The following is a 19935-nucleotide window of genomic DNA, read 5'->3' on the forward strand; positions in this document are numbered from 1 at the left end:
GAGATTGAAGGCATGGGAGCAACTGAGTCCGCACCTGTGCCCGCTGCTGCCCCAGCGGGGAGGATGGTGGGCAGCCCAGCAGCAGCTGTCAAGAGGATAGCCATAGGGGGGACAGGTGGAGGGGTGGGAGGGAAGCAGGATCAACGTGGTGGGCCCCATCTACTGTCTCTCCTGTCATTTGGTGGGACTTGGATGAACACCGAAGGAGGGGAAAAGGCTAACCACTCCTCCCCGCCAGGCTGCAGGTGGGCAAGAGGACACCAAGTGAAACGTCTAATCAGGCAGGGACCCGGGGTGGGGGGGCAGTCACTGACACAATGTGGAAGAAAAAGCACCCGTCCAATTTTGCTACCAATAGCAGCTCCCGCCACGGAAAGGTAGCATTTTTGCTTCCACCAGAATTTGCTACCACCTGTCTGGGGTAGCGAATTCGGAGGGACGGGGTTTGCCTTGACACCATTTGCAATTGATTGATTTGATTATTGCAGGGTCAGAATGAGAGAGACTTGTGCATTCAACCATGGTGTGCTGTGCTGAGTCACCTTTGCCTTTCTATAGGTCTCATTTTGTCTGTGACCTAGTGAAGTGAGACGTGGGGCACAGAGGGTAGCAAATTGTGGCAAAGTGGCCCCCAGCCATCATACTTCACTACCAATGCACCCCTCACAGGCCCAGGGGTGCTTTTCGCACCCTCTGGTCTGGGGCAGCAAATTCAGAGGGATGGGGTACCTTGCTAGCTGACACAATTTGCTACCTTCTCGCTAATTTGCAATTGATTGATTTTTGATTATTGAGGTATGCTGTCTACTTGTGTGTATAAGTACGTGTAAAGTGAGGTAAGACTTGGGGGTATGGCGGACAGTCATGACCCCGTCAAATGACTACTTCCAAGGGTAGCAAATTGTGGCAATGTGGGTCCCCATCCACCAGGCTTCGCTACCCATGCGCCTGTCACCGGTCCAGGGTTGCTTTTCACATCCTCTGGTCCGGGGTAGCAAACTCTGAGGGATGGGTGCTTGTATAATTTGCATTACACACATGCACATACAGAGAATTATTTTTCAAATTTTAAAAACATAATGTTCATAAAAAAATTTGCTTTTTGTTTCAAGATGTTTTGAGCAACAAGCATGTACGCAATTCATTAAAGAACTGAACTATGCACATTCATTCTCATCAGTCATGCTTTCCTGATGGGTTCCTTCTGGAATGCAGGGCATGTGTGCCCACCTCTTGCAAGGCTTGTACTGGACCTTGGAAAAGTAACAATTGAGAAAATGAAATCACAGAAGTTATAATGTTACACAATTTCCATTCCCTCATGCTATTCCTTCCACATGTCAGCATTACCTAAGATATGCCTATAAACATGATGAAAGTCTTTACTGTTGTGGAATTTTTACAAGGATCCTGATCCTTAGGCAGGTTATCGTGTGAGTTTCCGATCTAATTCTGTTTCTTACCATCGTGCAATCCTCCTCTTCCTTTTCACAGTTGACGAGGTTGCAGTATATGCAGTAATCTTCCACGCTGTCTGAAAAACCAACGTAGCTGATTACAACTAACACGCTAAATGCCAATCTTGATTCATTAATTGTCAATATTTTAATCCCGTCACTGGCTTGCGCATATTTGCTTTGAGTCCTATTTTGTCAAATTTTACCTTACTGCAGCTGGGTATAAAAATATCCAATTTCATTTAACTGGTCTATCAATAGCAACCATTCACCCCATTCAAGTTTTTTGGTACTTAAAGATATTATGGCTGCAGTCACCATTACAGAACCAGACCTGGGAGATAATGCCCCTAAAGTGGGGTATTAAGATAACTGTTACGTGACGTAATTCAACTCTTCCTGCTATCTTCACATGTGCCTAATGAGCCCATAGTACATGGGAGAAAGTTATGACCCGACTCCTTCATGAGAAGGATTGCTATTTGTCTTCTAAACGCAGTATTAGCCTCTTGTGGTGTTTCTACCATACTGATGTCTGTCTGTCTGTCTGCAAATATGTTTCTGCAAACACACACTTCTAGTCACAAAAAACATTGTGACAAGAAGGCCCATGTTCGTATGGTGGGTCCTGTGTTTTTTTGGGGGGGGCGGCAAAGACACTACCCTTTGCCCCTGCTCATTAAAAATCACCTACAATTCCTCAGGCATGTTCTTTCATATCTCATCTCATACTAGGGGTCAATTAACAACAATTCTTTTGTTTTCATCAATGCTATCTAAAAGTGTAAATATAATGTACAAATTATAAAATTGTTGAAATCACCACATTGCCAATATAACTTCTCAAAAAACAGTCCATTAACATTCTCATTTGTAATGTCTCACTAACATAAGAAGCATATTGTGAATTCATTGATCAAATCATTAGACTATTCTTCCAAGTCACATTAACAGAATTTCAGTCTTCATGGTAGTGGTGTTCTTTTTTTACAACTCAGTTCTTGGAATGTCAAGAGTTACATTCACATTCCACTTTCCTTTGCATGCACTGAACTCACTGAAAACCGACAACCCGGGAAATTCTAGCACTGCTATCCAGCTGTGTTACAAATCTTATATAATACCACATTTAGTGCCCATAATCCCGAAGGACAATAGAAAACATCTTACCGCAAGAACCCAATGACCTGGTGTGTGGTGAGGAAGCAGTACTATATCGAAGAATTCCACTCTGTATACGTTGGGGGAAAAAGTTAGAAATGCAATGAGTTTCCAGTGATGCAAACCATGAAATGTAGATTATACTGTATTTCCCAGTTTATTACATGGATTACTATTACAGTGCTCATTCCCCATCAAACATAGTATTGTATTTGCTGTTTCACACAGTGTTTAACTGACCGAATGAAAATGTGCTTTGCTCATGCTAGCTAGGAAAGCTTGTTAGCATTTACCTTCACTTCCATTTGTGTTGCTCTGCCTGAGAGAATGCTTACAGAAAGTACGGATGAGATGGCTTGTACTTGTCGACAGTCAATCAAGTTATTAATGCATTAATCATTCTGGCACATAAAGAACGTAATGAAGTTCATATAGACACACGTGAGGGATCCATCCTTAGCGTTACAAATAAGATATGTAAGTCCTGTAAAAACAAAGATTTGTAATCAATGTCAAAACTGACTAAGCTGTTCGCATACTTGTGTTTAATTCATGGACCCACTGAACTGTCAAGGATTGATTGGCCGATATGCACCTCCAAATAAATTTCAGTACATGTTTGGCAACAGTAAATACACTGAAATGTTGCAATTTTAGGTTTATATTGATATTTCAAGGGTATTTGGACTTAAATACGTTGTACCACATATTCATGTGATTTGTTTACTTGATACAATTTATACTTTAATGTACCATCATAGTAAGTGGCCTACCTTTCCACCTGCTTTCTCGACTACACAGCTCAAATTCGCCTCAATAACCTATAACCTCAATAACCATGACGAAATGAAGGGAACAATTTAAATAATAATTGATGAATCAATCCTGTTACCATACATGTTTAGTGGTACTTAAATGCACCTCATCACTTATCCAGCTTCTTGGCTTCAGGCAATGAAAAGAGCCATACAATTTGATTTTTCTCACTTTGGCCTCCAGTCTGCATGTTTACCAGTCATCACAAATTTGACTAGGGAAAAAAAAACATTACATGCATGGTAATAGTTTCCTTTTTTCTCTGTTTTACTACTCTGAATGCTGCCACTTTGTACATGAAAACCTTTAACATACATTGTAAATGGAACTATGTTAAAAACCTGTTTAAGAAAGATGTGGTAACCAATTACCTTTCAGAAACCACTGTTTGTCTTCCCCACCCTCCATAAGCATATCAACATCGTCCTCATCATCACTTGTATCATTGCTTGAAATATCTTGCCCTATATACTCTTCTTTCATTGCTGGGACCTCTGTTTTTCACTGTGCTGTCACGAGACTTGTGAGATAGTGACATTTTCCAATCTCTTCTGAGGGTGTGTGGTGGTCAGTCACCAACAGAAATTTCTATTTTGATGTTTCCCTCATCTGCTTCCAGCAGATAAAACCATTTAAAGAGCCACCAACTTTAAGTGTGCGATACTGTACATGGTTCCTAAGAGTTTCCCTGAGATGGTTTGCAATTTAACTCTTACCCTGAGTCTTAATTTGGTATGGTCCCTGATAGGTAGATTGCAGCAGTCCTCCTTTTCTTGTTCTTTCTCGCATTGTAACATAACATTTTGATGTCGGGGACTGTTATTTCCCCATATTTAGAAGTCTCTTTTAGTATATCTGTTCTTGTGCTTTAGAAATGTTAGAGCCAGTGCAATGTCAGATTTCATATTTATGCTGTATTCTTTGCAGAAATCTTTCCCGAATGTATTCATGTCTGGGATCTTTGTAAACAAATGGCAAGGGGGTTGTATTTGTAAATGAAGACGCAGAATGCCATATGTACATGACACATATGTAAACATATGGTACTAACATACTTACCATGTAACGCTCAGACTTCTGGAAACACCAGGCCATCGCTTGACAAAGCTCTGGCTGGGATGATTTAGACGGGGATCAGCCCTGCTTTGAGCAGGGCGTTGGACTAGATGACCTCCGGAGGTCCCTTCCAACCCTGATATTCTATGATCGCAAAACATTAGTCAAAAGGGTGAAGTTGTTGTTGTGTGTACTTTAATTGGCAAAGAAAACAAAATGGGCTTAAGGAATTCATCCCAATTACTTTGTGTCAACCATCTTCCACAATGCTCTAACAAATTTTTTTTTTGTGGTGGGGGGGGGGGTAGCACATGTACAATCTAGACTGAAACAGATTTATACATAATCAAAAACATTCAGTGTAACACTGATTTTGAAGACTTTGTAGTGGGTTGCTCTTCTGGCATGGTACACTCTACTTGCCATTAGTACTGTAATATTCCCATTCACTTACCTTTTGATGGATTTATTAGCGTTTTCAACCAAGCCATTGGTTTGTGGGTGGTACGGGCTGGTGAAGCTATGTTCTGTTCCCCATCTTTTGCAAATATACAGGTTAAACTAAATAAGTTACACCATAAACTTACATACAGACTTGTCTTAATGAATGTTCCTTCACCTATTTGCCATTACTTTTATGTGTAATTAGCAACAGGAATAGCCCATCTTTTAATATTACTATTGGAAAGAAGTTGTGGGTTTTTTGGTAGATATGAAGACAACCCCTCCCCCCAAAAGCTATAGCAACCCTGACTGTGACGAACAGCAGTGTATCAAAAAAAGTACAGTGATCTCAAACGGTTGTCGTCAATGTGCCTTTAATTAAAAAAAAAATCAAAGGTGAGGTTGAATACACAGTAAAAATAACCTGCAAAATAATTCCCTTATGATTGAATTCAGGACGGACATCTGTCAGTATCCGCCATGGGCATCCACGTCAAACCACCGTTTTGTACATGCTGTTGGCCACCTCTATATGTTGACTTTCTTCAAAGTGGAAAGGCTTCCAACCATCTTGAAAGAGAATCTATGGCTGTCGGTACAGACTTTGTACAGTAGATACAATCCATTCGTTGTTGCTGGTAATGGTCCTTGTAACAGATCGAGCACTCACCGCCGCGGCGCCTCCTACTGGTCGTCCGGGAATTAGCTCAATTCCAGCACTCTGAGCGCCCTCTGCTGGCCGGTGTCTCGCCTGCCTCAGGCCCCCGTGTCCCTCCTGGACCCCGGTGCCCTTTATCTCAGGGTTCTGCCCCCCAGCAGTACCCCCCACAGAGTCTCCTGCCCCAGGGGGACCCCCAACCCTCTATGCCCACCTTGCCTCAGTGGCTACTGCCAGTCATCACCTAGCCCCCTTTTTCTGGGGCAGACTGCAGTCTGTAATGGCCACTCATCACTGGCAAGGGGTTGGACCAGCTGCCTCTGCCTATCCCCGGGCTGCACCTCTGCAGCCCCAGTACCTCCTTGGGCCTTAAACAAGGCCTCAGCCTTGGGAGTTGCCAGGCTGGAGCTCCCCAGCTCCTCTTGCCCTTCCCCAGCCCTGCTCTGCTTCAGGGATGCTGTGTTCCCAGGCAGCCAGGTCCTTCTCACTTCCAGGCTGGAGTGAGACTCTCTCCCAGCTCCTCCCTGAGCCCTTATATCAGGGCCAGCTGTGGCCGCCTCTCTAGTCAGCCTACCTGAGCTGCCTTTAACCTTCTTCCCCCTAGGAGTGGGGTAACTGCCCTGCTACACCTCCCCCCACTCAAAATCCCCACCCCTGGGGGTAGGGGAGACTCTTTCCTTGGGCTCCCCAAAGCTGCCTCTCCAGGGCTGCCTGCTTCATTTCCACAGCCTCCCACCCTTTGGCCATTTCCTGGGTGTTTGCCTCCAGCCTGCCCGCAGGTCAGCATCCCCCAGACCCTCCACCTTTTAGGATCTGGGTCCATTTTGTGGCCTGCTCTATGACCACCTGGGTCCTGACCTCCTGCTGGGTCCACTCTGTCTCAGTTCCTCCATTTGAGACCTACCTGGTGATGGTCTGGGTCCCAACTTCCCATTAGGTCCCCTCCATCCCCATTGCTGCATCTGCCACCTCCCGTTGGTGGCCAGTCTGCCATCATCCCTGCGGCATCCACCCTGTCCATTTTTGACCCTTCTGGGCTCCCAGGCACCTCCTTCGTCCCCTCTCAATGTGGCCCGGTTCATGGCAGCCACAGCAGGCTCCCTGCCTCTTCGCTGCCTTGGGCCTCTCGTGGTCCTCCTTGGGTCCAGCCTTCTCACCAGGGCTGACTTGGACCTTCCGCCTCGGACCTGGGCATGCCCACCATATGTGTCTGCTATGCCCACAGGCCCAACAGCTCCGTCGCCCCCTGGGTTTCCTCACTCAGCACCTTGTCCCTTCCCCTGCTCTGGGTGAGGCTTCTTGCCCCCCAGCCTAGTAGGGACAATCCCTCAAGTGTCCATGCCTCCTACAGGCGTAGCAAGCCCTGCCCTTCAAGCCTGGCCTCCAGGCCCTGGCGCTGGGCTTCCCTTCCGGCTCTCAGCAGTTCTTCTTGAACTCTTGCCTCAGCAGTCTTAGCAGGGCTCGCTGCCTTTCCGCCAGCTGCCCCAACTGCTGCTGGAGGGCCCACTGCACCTCCCAGAGTCCCTCTTGGGTCTCCCAGATCCCTTGCAGCAGGGATCTCCTTCGCCCATGCAGTGGCGTAGCCAGGTGGAGTGGACATGAAAAAAGGTGTCAGCCACATGTACTCACCTGGCAGTGCTCCGGGTCTTCAGCAGCACTGAAGGACCGGCTGCCGAAATGCCACTGAAGACCCGGAGCGCCTCCGGGTGAGTAAAATGAAAGAGGCCCCACTTGTGATCAGTTGGAAAGCAGCCACTGCCCTGCTCCCACCCAGCTATGCTACTGCGCCCATGTGGTTTGTCAGCCTCCTTCTGCTGGGGCGCTGACGCCTGACCCCAACCAGGGATAGCACCAGGGGCCTTTGCAAAGAGAGCCCCATCATCCCATCCTCTGTACCTCCGGTTCCTGGCAATAGTCCCAGTCCTGTCCCTGCCCCTTGTATCAGGGGTGACCATCTATGCCCACATTCTCCACCATGTGTAACAGATCGAGCACTCACCACCACGGTGCCTCCTGCTGGTTGTCCGGGAATTAGCTCAATTCCAGCGCTCTGAGCACCTTCTGTTGGCTGGTATCCCTCCTGGACTCTGGTGCCCTTTACCTTGGGGTTCTGCCCCCAGCAGTACCCCCACACTCTGAGTCTCCTGTCCTACGGGGACCCCCAACCCTCTATGCCCACCTTGCCTCAGTGGCTACTGCTAGTCATCACCTAGCCCCCTTTCTCTGGGGCAGACTGCAGTCTGTAATGGCCACTCATCACTGGCAAGGGGGTTGGACCAGCTGCTTCCGCCTATCCCCGGGCTGCACCTCTGCAGCCCCAGTACCTCCTTGGGCCTTAAACAAGGCCTCAGCCTGGGGAGTTGCCAGGCTGGAGCTCCCCAGCTCCTCTTGCCCTTCCCCAGCCCTGCTCTGCTTCAGGGACCCTCTGTTCCCAGGTGGCCAGGTCCTTCCTACTCACAGCTGGAGTGAGTCTGACCCAGCTCCTCATATCAGGGCCAGCTGTGGCCTGACTGGGGAGGCAGCCACAGCTGTGGCCACACAATCAACCTACTTGAGCTGCCTTTAACCTTTTCCCCTAGGAACGGGGTAACTGCCCTGTTGCTGTCATAGAATCATAGAAGACCAGGGTTGGAAGGGACCTCAGGAGGTCATCTAGTCCAACCCCCTGCTCAAAGCAGGACCGATCCCCAATTAAATCCATTCCCACCAATTCCCAGATCTGAGTGACCTCTATGCAAGGGTACCAGTTATGGTTGTACTTCACATGCTTCTTACTAAATGTTCTCAATAGACCCATATGTCGTAAGCAGAGTACACAATGTAATATGGTTACCATAGCCACACAATCAGAATGTAAAGCCCACTTTTAAAAAGAGAAAAACAAACAAAGTACGGGAATGGGTTAGGAAAAAATGATACAAGAGGAAAGCTGAAGAAAAATGCCCAGCCAGTACAAAGGAGCAGTAGGGGTCATTGCTGAACTATGCTGTGCCCCTTTTATGCATTGCACTCATTTCAAAATCAAGGCCTCATTGTATAGCAGTAATAACGATGCATAATGATAAACAATCGTGTCTGATTCCAAAATTCACGTTTCTGCTTTTCAAGGTGGTATCCAGATTGAATTCCTTTCCCTCTTTCTGGCAATGCAGACATCGCGCAACCTAGTTTGGATGGAACAATATGATATTAACATTTCGTTATGGAAATAGTATTTGCAAGGGAACAGAGTTCACATTTGCACACCAAATATATTTTTAGAATTTTTATAAATTTTGAACTGGTATTCCAATTGTAAATGGCATTCTTCAGGATTTAGTTTCATTACTTTACATACCCAATCGGCAGTGTCTTTTCTCATCCTTGGCCAATAGTATTTTGATGTCAGCGCAATTCTTGTTTTGAATATTCCTTGATGTCCAGCATGTGGACTGTCATGACACATTTCAAAGAGTTGCAGGGCTTGTTTCATGGTATGCACAAGGACAATCTTTCTTCCTTTTGCAGAACAGAACAATGTCCCCTCTGTTGATCATAGAAGATGGAGCAGAGGATGATTAAGGTTTCTCAGGGCCCTGGGCCAGAACAATTGTTGGGCCCCTACCCACCATGTCCGCCTGCTGCACCACCCATGGCCCTACCCCTTTCGGCCTCTTCCCCAGGATCCCAGCCATGTTCCCCCTAGGCTCCCTGACATTCCGCCTGCCCCACAACTCCTTTGCTCATTTCCCGCACAGCCCCAGGACCGGAGAAGCTCTGTCCTTGTGTCGTGGCCCCGGGGCTGTACCAGGGAGTGAGAGCTCCTCCAGTCCCAGGGCTGTGGTGGGGGTTTGGGTGCTGCGCTTCTTTAGGGGACCAGGAGCAGGGTGCTGGGGCTTCTTCTGCCCCACCCGGCACTTCTGCTGGAGATGGGGTCGGGCATAGGGGCTTCCCCTGCCACCCCGCGGCTTCTGCCAGGGCTGGGGTGGGGGCAACATGGAAGGGCTTTCCTCCACCCACCCACTGGGTGGAAGCCGGGGGCTCCCCCATTGGCCGTGGCCCCTTGGCCTGGGCCCAGTAGTCAATGGCTAATCCGCCACTGAGGGAGACTTGATGATGAAATCTAGTGTTGCACTTAAGCTGTGACTGGTTATTTGCAAAGCCATTCATTAATTATAAGGCATGTGCATATCAAAGTCCTCTATATACAGTATCGTTCGTAATGGCTGGAGTACAAGGGAGGAATTTCAGTGTATGGTTAGCACTAACTGTGTTTTTTAAAATTAGAAATCATTGCTCAGTGACCGTATAGCGATGGTGGTTGGTGCTTGCAGCACGCTGGGTAACCTATGTGAGAAAAAAGGAGGACTTGTGGCACCTTAGAGACTAACCAATTTATTTGAGCATAAGCTTTCGTGAGCTACAGAAAAACTTCAAATCCAGACTCCAGCGAGAGACTGCTCAATTGGAATTCATTTGCAAATTGGATACAATTAACTTAGGTTACCTTGCATAATGACTTAGCCACTCCCAGTCTCTATTCAAGCCTATTTCCCCTTGTTTCCCTAACCCCCGCCCCTCTTCCTCAGACGTTCTTGTTAAACCCTGGATTTGTGCTGGAAATGGCCCACCTTGATTATCATACACGTTGTAAGGAGAGTGATCACTTTATATAAGCTATTACCAACAGGAGAGTGGGGTGGGGGGAGAGAACCTTTTGTAGTGATAAACACCCATTTTTTCATGATTTGTGTGTATAAAAACATCTTCCGTATTTTCCACAGTATGCATCCGATGAAGTGAGCTGTAGCTCACGAAAGCTTATACTCAAATTGGTTAGTCTCTAAGGTGCTACAAGTCCTCCTTTTCTTTTTGAGAATACAGACTAACATGGCTGTTACTCTGATACGTGAGAAATGAAGCAAAGTCATAGGGGTTTTCGGTAACATTTAGAATTTATGCTCCTTTCTTGTGTCCCTGCCCACTGTTTGTTGCATAGGTAGCAAAGGAGATTTTCTGAAAAATTTGAATAAAACTAGTGATCCCGGTCCCCTTGGCGGGAAGGTTAACACTCCAGATAATCCCAGTGCTGGGACATCAGGACCATCATTTACAGGCTGAAGTTTCCAGTGTAACGTCAGCCTTATATGAAAGGATTCCTTGCCTTCCAAAGAAAAGTTGACAGCAAATCGACGCAGGTTCAGTCTGCCTGCTTTATTCATTCCTTCAGGATATGTTACTCCTTAGATATGCCAAAACATTCCCAATTTTTCCCTCAAAAGATTTCCCTGAGAATTGTTCACAACAGAAAACAGTTACTTAAGTGGAAACAGGCAGTATCCATCCATATGAGACTCAAAGCTCAGTTAGAAGATATGAGTGTACATTGTGGACATATAAGCAGAGTAAACCAAAATCAACAATGCATCATTCGTAGGCCAGTCACAAGACCGACCTAAATAAATTGCAGCTATGTGCATAATTCTGAAGTATTTGTGGCTTACAAAATGTGGCTGTATTCGATCAGTGCAGATCGACTGTTTTGAGATAGAGATCACCTACAAGATTGTAACAGAGTATAGTCCTGGTAACTCAGGACAGGAAATGTAACAGCACAAAAATGTGAATAAAAAAACAAAAGACAAGCAGAGGTGCTTGAAGACAATGGGTTCAGAAAACAAATGAATACACATGGAAACACTCTACTTACCTGCCATAATGATGTGTGTAGTACAGGTAACTTTTTTCTTGGTGCCGCTTTTGGGGAGAAAATAGTTTTCTGCAATTCTGAAGAATCTGAAATCAACCCCTATAACATACACATTTCAGTCTCACCTGTTAGAGGGCTTATTCCTTCACCCTCCCACTCCCCTGGCCCTTCTCGCGTGAACAGAAAGCAACAATACCCAAAGTCCAAAGATGCAAACAATTCTATGGTTATTGGGATGAGCTTCCAGCAAGCAATGATTCCAATTTCCTCTTTTCCTTATTTCCCCCAACTGACGTCCTGTTTGCCCCCAATTTATAGAGTAATATTCTCAGCTATGCCTTTAACCAATCATTTTACTGAAATTCAACTAACCAATCCTAACGTATTGCAACTTGATTATCTAACCAATTATATCCAACCACCTTAATTGGTTTACACCCAGGAAAATTAATTACACAGCAGACCAAAAAAATCAAAGAACCAGACAGAGACCATACAGGTAAACAATAGAGAAACGGGGACTATAAAAAAGAAAAGAAAAAAGAAATCACCATGATTACAGGCATGCAAACCATTTAAGAAATGACTATACCCTTTTTGTAGATTCTTGATTATTCACGCACTTAACCCCAATAAATGAGCGTACCCCAAGTCATGGTAACAGTACCCAAATACTAAGGGTCTTCCTGGCTAATTGTTTGGGGGAGGGGAGTTTTGATAATTCTATTCACGTACTGCTTGTCACTTGTGTTCTTAGAGCTCTACTTTTCCCCTCGATCAGTTCCCTCGCAATGGAACTATCCTGTACCCAGGTCCCCCAGGGTTGGGTTCTTTCCACCCTCCGAATCAGAAACACACCATATCTAAGAGGACCGGGTAATTGGCACTCACAAGCTGACCCTTATATGTCCCTGGACTCAGTAGGCCGCGTTGAGCAGCAGTGTTAAGCTGTTACCCTCCTATTCCCTTGGACTCGGCAGGCTGGGCTAAATAGCACTTTTCAAGCTGCAAAGTACTCTCTTAGCTGCTGCTGTGATTCCCTGAATTGCGCGCTCTTCCTTGTAATCCATTTTAATGATGATTTTGCTCCTTTAAAAATGTTTCTATGACTCGTCATTTATCTGTATTATTGTTGTGCAATGCATGTCATTGGGCTGTTTTGTTTTTTATTTTAATAGCTAATGCTCATCAAAAACATTTAGGTTTTAGCAATTCCATCTGTTTCTATTATAGCACTTGCGATGGTTTTTTGTACTTTGATTTGTAATTTGGAGTTGTTAATTGTTTTTCTTTTTCTTCTAGCACAAGTTTATTTTGTTAGGTCATGTGACTTCCAGTATGACTGATTTCCTGTCCTGTTTTCAACAATTCCTCTGCCTTTGATCCACCAATGAGGATTGCCTTTTGCTGCATTTATCTTGCCTGTGAATACAGCCCTTAGTGTCCCATGTTCACGCTTCCTTGCTTGTGTAGAAGTTGATTAACAAATATTCAGTATGTGTATTATATTGTGTCCTCTTACATCCTTCCCAAGGGCAAAAATTTTCCACAAGTCCACATTCCTGCACCCGTGTGCGCAAAACTCACCAAAATAAAAGCTGCACTGACCATGGAGAAACAACCCGAGTGTGGACGAGTCAACTGACTCTCCGCTGCATTATACCATGTGTAAAATGTACCATATTGGAATAATCTAGGTCCACTCCACAAAGCTTTAAAAGATTGCACACGGGGCACAGACCAGGTTCATGGTTCTTTTTTTATTTGTCACCCTCCTTGTTTTTAAATAGCTCCTACATTTGACTGGGTGTCACAGGGCATTTGGAATATGGGGACCCTGTAATAGCATCAACCACCTCCCAATCTCGCCCCCTTATGGCCTGGGGTGTCTTTGTGGTGCCCTGCCTCAATTTCCCATTTGGCTCAGGTTCCTGGGAATAACCCACAAAATTTCCATTCAATAACGCCCTTCCTTAGGGTCTGGGTTTATTAAAAAAACAGTCCTCAGAACAAACCACTCCCGGCCCTCTAGCTGGAGTCCTTTTGCAGCCTCTGCCTGCTTTGTCCAGCTCTCTGGGCTCTCTGCTACTCTCCTGTACCTGTCCTCAGGTCCCTGCAGGAGTCTTATCGCTTCCTGTGGTCTCAGCAGCTCTTTCCAAGCTTCGGTCCTTACTGGTGTTTCCAGCCCTCCTGGTGGACTATGCCAGGAGCAGGGATGTCCCTAGGGGGGTGCAGGGCTAGGACAACCCACCCCCACTGCACTCCTTCCCCCAAGTCCCCGCCCTGCCTCTTTTCGGCTTCCGCCCCCTCCCCTGAGCAATGCGGAGAGCTGGTGTAGTATAGGAAACTGTTCCCTGTAGGAATGGGCTACCTGTAGCAGTTACTGATTGATTGTAGAAAACTGCTATCTGATGTAGCAAATGCCTACAGCTAGCAGTTAGTCCTGCCATGAGTGCAGGGGGACAACACGAGTGCAGGGGACAAAGTATTATCCAGACCATTCCTGACAGGTGTTTGTCTAACCTGGTCTTAAAAATCACCAGTGATGGAGGTTCCACAGCCTCCCTAGGCAATTTATTCCAGTGCTTAGCCACTGTGATGGTTAGGAAGTTTTTCCTAATGTCCAACCTAAACCTCCCGTGCTGCAATTTAAGCCCATTGCTTCTTGTCCTATCCTCAGCGGTTAAGAACAATTTTTCTCCCTCCTCCTTAACCACCTTTTATGTACTTTGAAACATAACCGTTTTCATCTTCCCTCATAGGTCATGTTTTCTAGATCTTTAATCATTTTTGTTGCTCTTCTCTGGACCTTCTCCAATTTGTCCACATCTTGCCTGAAATGTGGAGCCCAGAACTGGACACAATACTCCAGCTGAGGCCTAATCAGTGCGGAACAGAGTGGAAGAATGACTTCTCGTGTCTTGCTGACAACACTCTTGCTAATATACCCCAGAATGATGTTCGTGGTTTTTTGGGTTTTTTTGCGCAACAGTTACTCTTATTTAGCTTGTGATCCACTATGACCCCCAGATCCCTTTCCGCAGTACTCCTTCCTAGGCAGTCATTTCCCATTTTGTGTGTGTGCAACTGATTGTTCCTTCCTAAGTGGAGTACTTTGCATTTGTCCTTATTGAATTTTATCCTATTTACTTCAGACCATTTCTCCAGTTTGTCCAGATCATTTTGAATTTTAATCCTATCCTCCAAAGCACTTGCAACCCCTCACAGCTTGGTATGATCCACAAACTTTATAAGTGTACTCTCTATACCATTATCTAAATCATTGATGAAGATATTGAACAGACCCAGAACTGATCCCTGCGGGACCCCACTCGTTATGCCCTTCCAGCATGACTGTGAACCACTGATAACTACTCTCTGGGAACGGTTTTCCAACCAGTTTTGCAGCCACCTTATTGTAGCTCCATCCAGGTTGCATTTCCCTACTTTGTTTGAGAAGGTCATGCGACACAGTATCAAAAGCTTTAGTAAAGTCCAGCTATACCACGTCTACCGCTCCCCCCTATCCGCAAGGCTTGTTACCCTGTCAAAGAAGGCTATCAGGTTGGTTTGACATGACTTGTTCTTGACAAATCCATGCTGACTGTTGCTTATCACCTTATTTTCTTCTAGATGTTTGCAAACATTATTTGCTCCATTATCTTTCTGGGTATAGAAGTTAAGCTGATTGGTCTGTAATTGCCTGGGTTGTCCTTATTTCCCTTTTTATAGATGGGCACTATAATTGCCCTTTTCCAGTCTTCTGGAACCTCTCCTGTCTTCCATGACTTCTCAAAGATAATCATTAATGGCTCAGCTATCTCCTCAGTCCGTTCCTTGAGTATTCTAGAATACATTTCATCAGGCCCTGGTGACATGAAGACATCTAACTTGTCTAAGTAACTTTTAACTTGTTCTTTCCCTATTTTTGCCTCTAATCCTACCTCATTTTCACTGGTATTCACTGTTATATGTCCAATCACCACCAACCTTCTTGGTGAAAACTGAAACAAAAAAGTCATTAAGCACCTCTGCCATTTTCACATTTTCTGTTATTGTTTTTTCCCCACTCATTGAGTAATGGGCCTACTCTGTCCTTGGTCTTCCTCTTGCTTCTATTGTATTTAGAAGAGGGGAAGGGGGAAGGATAGCTCAGTGGTTTGAGCATTGGCCTGCTAAACGCAGGATTGTGAGTTCAATCCTTCAGGGGGCCATTTAGGGATCTGAGGCAGAAATTGGGGATTGGTCCTGCTTTGAGCAGGGGCTTGGACTAGATGACCTCCTGAGGTCCCTTCCAACCCTGACATTCTATGATTTGTAGAATGTTTTCTTGTTACCATTTATGTCTCTAGCTAGTTTGGTCTCATTTTGTGCCTTGGCCTTTCTAGTTCTGTCTCTACAGACTTGTGTTATTTGTTTATATTCATCCTTTGTGATTTGACCTAGTTTCTACTTTTTGTAGGACTCTTCTTTGAGTTTTAGATCATTGAAGATCTCCTGGTTAAGCCAGGGTAGTCTCTTGTCATACTTCCTATCTTTCCTACGCAGTGGAATAGTTTGCTCTTGCGCCCTTAATAATGTCTCTCTGGAAAAACTGCCACCTGTCTTCAATTGTTTTTCCTCTTAGACTTGCTTCCCATGGGATCTTACCTACCAACTCCCTGAGTTTGCTGAAGTCTGCCTTCTTGAAACCCATTGTCTTTATTTTGCTGTTTTCCCTCCTACCATTCCTTAGACTCATGAACTCTACCATTTCATGATCACTTTCACCCAAGCTGCCTTCCACTTTCAAATTCTCAACCAGTTCCTCCCTATTTGTCAAAATCAAATCTAGAGCAGCCTCTCCCCAGTAGCTTTCTCCACCTTCTGAAATAAATTGTCTCAATACATTCCAAGAATTTGTTGGACAATCTGTGCCCTGCTGTGTTATTTCCCCAACAGCTGTCTGAGTAGTTGAAGTCCCCCATCACCACCAAGAACATAAGGTGGTTATTTGCTGACTTGTCCTAATTTGCTAAAACTTGACACTGGTTTGGGATGGAAGCATAAAGCGTTTGGCTTCCAACCGACCCTGCCCGAATTCATTGTAGTGGAACATGGGACATGTGGAGGATAATTTAAACTCTTACTTTCCTTAGGGTTCACCTTCAATATACGTCTAGGCTGGTGCGATCTCTGGCCATTACAGTTCATCAACTCGGCAGGCAGGCACAGGGAGCAATACACATGTCCTGTTGCTCTGACTGAGAGAGGTTTCTGATCAAAGGGAGTGTAGAATCCAGCCAGCTCCTGGGGTAATCGCTCATTGGAGATGAAAGGGCTTGTCCAGAAATAGATTTTGACGTCTGTAGGGTAAAGATGAGCCAGATGGGTTTGTCTCCATGCAGGTGTATGTTGTTCTCTGGGGGCTGGGTAGAAAGGAGAGAGAGGTATTTTTCATTTTCTGTTTCCCTTACTGAGGGCCAACTAAACTCACCTGAAATTTTTCCTGGCAGAAGCACTTGCTATCTATATTTCTTACAGGTTCAAAATATGGCTGCCATCACAGAGAGGCATTGGTGGTGGTGTAGGTGAGAAGAGGTCCAAAATGCCCTTTCCCTCCCCCAAACACTCCCATGCATGTGGAAGCCATAACGTTGCTGCTGCCTAAATACCCTGATAGCAAACGGGGAGGGCAGAAGGCCCTGCCAGCTATACTGAGCTCCCCAGAGGAGCCAGGCACTGTGTGGAGTGTAGGCTGCTACACCCATTCTGTACTGGTGAGACCAACCCTCACTCCCCAGTGCTCCTGGTAACCCCAAGGCTTTTCCTGGCTTCTGCCAGCACAAACATCACTCCTACCACCATTGCTTGAAGATATACCACCTTCACCACCACCACCACCCCATTGCTCAAGCTTTAGAGCCATATCTGAGCCTCCAGTTGGTAAAGTGCTCATGATCTCTATAAAACATGACCTAGGATAATTATAACTGTTGCTACTGTGGATATCGAACTCAGACAAACCTTAGTGGGGAGGCAAAGAGTTCTATTGAAAAACAGATGTGGTGTTTTCGGTGAGGTGAATAGCTCTTTAGAGGTTCAGGCTTCTCCCATGAACAAATGAGCCAGCGAAGCAGCCTAGCAAAATAAACAAACCTACCCTGCTATTTACATTCGGAGGATAATTGAATAAGCTGAATCCTGCTGCTGAGAGAATGCGATATAAACCAGTATCGCACAGAATATTTCACTGCAGTGTTTTCCACAGAAATTGAAATTAGGGGGTGTGTTCAAAAATACAGGGGGCGAGGGGAGGACCAATGAGGGGTGAGACTGTTAGGGCAAAGGTGGGCTGTATGGCACCACAGTAAAAACTGAAAAATGTTTCACGACCATTTTATTAGATTTAACTCATGTTTTTAAATCACACAAATTACAGTTGGCTATACAAGCCTACTATGAAGCTACATCCTTCTTGGTTTCTTGTTGTAATTTTGCACAACTCTGTTAATGAACTTCTCGAATGCAGTACATTCATCTTTGGTGGCTTCTCATGTGTCCAGTACTGCCAGTCCTTCATGATATGCTTATGATCAGGCAGAAGATGACTTCTTTCAGAACACACAATTCTATTCAACAGGAAAAAACACCCAACTGTAGCTGTTATGACTGGAAGTAGCAAAAAATGAACTCCTACTTCTTTCATCACAGGAGATGTAGCACAAAGATTGGGTCAAGCCACTAGTGATGATGAAGTTGAAGTCAAATCTTCCTTTGTTAGTCATATGATATTCCACTCTGTGTTCAAATTCTCTATTCTGGCCTGATCACATGGCAGCCCCATTATTGGTAGTGCCTCACTCCACTCAATTGTCAGTGTTTTATAAGACAGGCATCTGTAAAAGCTATGTCGAGACTGATGGAATCCAAAAGTTGTTGTTTGTTTTTTGTAGAGATGTAAGAATCAAGTCTGTGTACTTTACTTTTTCAGCTGGCTTAACAAACACTTCTTGTCTTCATTTAAGGAGTTAATATAAGTGCCCTAATTATTCAACTTCTGAACTGAAGTCTTTGCCTTTTCCAGTACGTTTTCAATGGATAGCTCTCTGATTGATCCAAATGTAGCTTCTAGTGCTGGACAAAGATCTACTACTGTTGTAGCAGATGCCTGGATGGCACTGTTTAATGACCCAACTAGTTTCAACAGCAGACTTACAAGAGTGAATGTCTTCTCTGAACTTAGTAACAAAAGTAATCCACCAGCCTCACTACTTAAATCTGTCCCATCTTGGTAGATACTTTCCAAAACCAATAATAATGGTTGCAGTAATTTTAAGACAACAGCCAAGAATTGCTCATGAGAGAGCCAGTGGATTTTCCCAGGTTGGACTAATTTGAACTTCTATATTTTCCAAGACGTTCAGTCCCTTTGGACTCTTGCTGAAAAAGAGTGTAATGAAGACATTAAATGTGTAGCTTTTAACATGCCTTTTGAAGATTCTGCAGCATGTGCTAGTGGAGTAGATGGTCTCTGCAGTGTGATTGGAGAGACTAGGGTTACACTTTTTTCCCTGAGCAAAAGTTGTACTCCACTTTGTCTTCCAGAGAAGTTTGCAGCTCCACCAAATGCACAAACAGCCACCTGTCTGGAGTTCAATTGACAAGCATTTAACTCTTCTAACATGTAGGTTGCCAGAGATGAAGCCGATGTCTTCTCTAACCTGAACATCTAGAAATTCATCTACTGACCTACCCCTGACATCAAGATAACGTACACAGTGACTTAATACTTGACGCCCATTTCCACTGGTGCCTTCATCAGCCACGTATGCACATTTTCTGAATGTGGTGAGGGAGTTCTTCATTTTTTCAACAGTTGAGTCTTTCACTATTGCACCACATGCTTCTAGGCAGTCAGCTGAGTTTCTTGCAGAAAGATAGTGAACATTTGCTGGTCTTGGTTGGAGCCAGTGTTCAACTTCAGGATGAACTGACAATGCACTTAACATTGGCCTCCAGTTTGTAGTGTGTGGTATCTCTTGCTTAGAGAGTGTGTTCCCATGTTTGTTCCCATAAACTGTGTTGTGTCTCCAGCATTCTTAACAGCCTCATTAAGTACTTCTAAAATTGGCTTATAAGGCTTTCTGCATGTCGATGCAGTCCAGAGGATTGGTGTTTTGCAGCCTTTTCACATAGGTTGTCAGCATTGGCTTTGCTGATCAGCCTGGCAAACCAAGCTCCTCCACTTTTACTATATAAATCCATGGTATGCTCATATCTTGAATACTGCATGCAGTCCTGGTCACCCCATCTCAAAAAGATATATTGGAGTTGGAAAAGGTACAGAGAAGGGCAAATAAAATGATTAGGCGTACGGAACAGCTTCCGTATGAGGAGAGATTAAAAAGATGGGGGGACTTTTCGGCTTGGAAAAGAGACTGCTAAGGGGGAGATATGACAGAGGTCTATAAAATCATGACTGGTGTGGAGAGAGTGAAAAGCTCCCTCACATAACACAATAACTAGGGGTCACCCGATGACATTAATAGACAGCAAGTTTAAAACAAACAAAAGGAAGTTCTTCTTCACACAACATATGGTCAACCTGTGGAACTTTTTGCCACGGGATGTTGTGAAGGCCAAAACTAGAACAGGATTAAGAAAAGAGCTAG

At 45.0% G+C, this 19935-nt stretch overlaps 1 long non-coding RNA gene across 1 annotated transcript; it reads right to left on the reverse strand.

Moving 5' to 3' along the window:
• Window positions 1–1450: 1450 nt before the first annotated feature.
• LOC142000350 (uncharacterized) lies at window positions 1451–3094 on the reverse strand. The gene is made up of 3 exons (XR_012642215.1): window positions 2912–3094; window positions 2628–2688; window positions 1451–1530 (listed from the first exon to the last, which is right to left on the reverse strand). It is a non-coding gene; the product is annotated as an uncharacterized LOC142000350 (long non-coding RNA).
• Between the last annotated feature and the right edge of the window lie 16841 nt (window positions 3095–19935).

The sequence above is a fragment of the Natator depressus genome, chromosome 17 (genome assembly GCF_965152275.1).
Source record: "Natator depressus isolate rNatDep1 chromosome 17, rNatDep2.hap1, whole genome shotgun sequence".
Lineage (NCBI taxonomy): Eukaryota > Metazoa > Chordata > Testudines > Cheloniidae > Natator > Natator depressus.